At 50.8% G+C, this 650-nt stretch overlaps 1 long non-coding RNA gene across 1 annotated transcript in view; it reads left to right on the top strand.

The window, feature by feature from the left end:
- The first annotated feature begins 310 nt into the window (after positions 1-310).
- Positions 311-650, top strand: part of LOC115949302 — a 1,113-nt gene continuing 773 nt past the window's right edge. Inside the window, exon 1 of the long non-coding RNA XR_004082830.1 lies at positions 311-348. This is a non-coding gene — a long non-coding RNA (uncharacterized LOC115949302). The remainder of the gene's footprint in view (positions 349-650) is intronic.

Here is a 650-nt window from a genome sequence, read left to right as displayed (position 1 = left end):
TCATAGACACACCTGTGACGTCATAGACACACCTGTGACATTATAGACACACCTGTGTGACGTCATAGACACACCTGTGTGACGTCATAGACACAACTGTGACATCATAGACACACCTGTGACATCATAGATACACCTGTGACATCATAGATACACCTGTGTGACGTCATAGACACACCTGTGATGTCATAGACACACCTGTGTGACATCACACACACACAGTGGTACCTGCTGCAGAGGAGGCGGTGTGCGTATAGCCAGGTGAGTGACACACCTGTGACACACCTGTGTGACGTCGTAGACACACCTGGGTACCTGCTGCAGAGGGGGGGGTGCGCCTACAGCCAGGTATGGACACACCTGAGACACACCTGTGTGACGTCGTAAACACACCTGTGACATCATAGACACACCTGTGATGTGATAGACACACCTGTGTGACGTCATAGGCACACCTGTGACATCATAGATATACCTGTGACATCACACACACACACACTGAGTGCGGTACCTGCTGCAGAGGGGGAGTGTGCTTATAGCCAGGTGAGCTGTGACGTCATAAACACACCTGTGTGACGTCATAGGGACGCCTGTGACATCATAGATATACTTGTGACGTCATAGACGCACCTGTGACGTCACACACACAC

The sequence above is a fragment of the Geospiza fortis genome, unplaced genomic scaffold (assembly GCF_000277835.1).
Source record: "Geospiza fortis unplaced genomic scaffold, GeoFor_1.0 scaffold2338, whole genome shotgun sequence".
Classification (NCBI taxonomy): domain Eukaryota; kingdom Metazoa; phylum Chordata; class Aves; order Passeriformes; family Thraupidae; genus Geospiza; species Geospiza fortis.
This window is presented reverse-complemented; position numbering and strand designations above follow the sequence as displayed.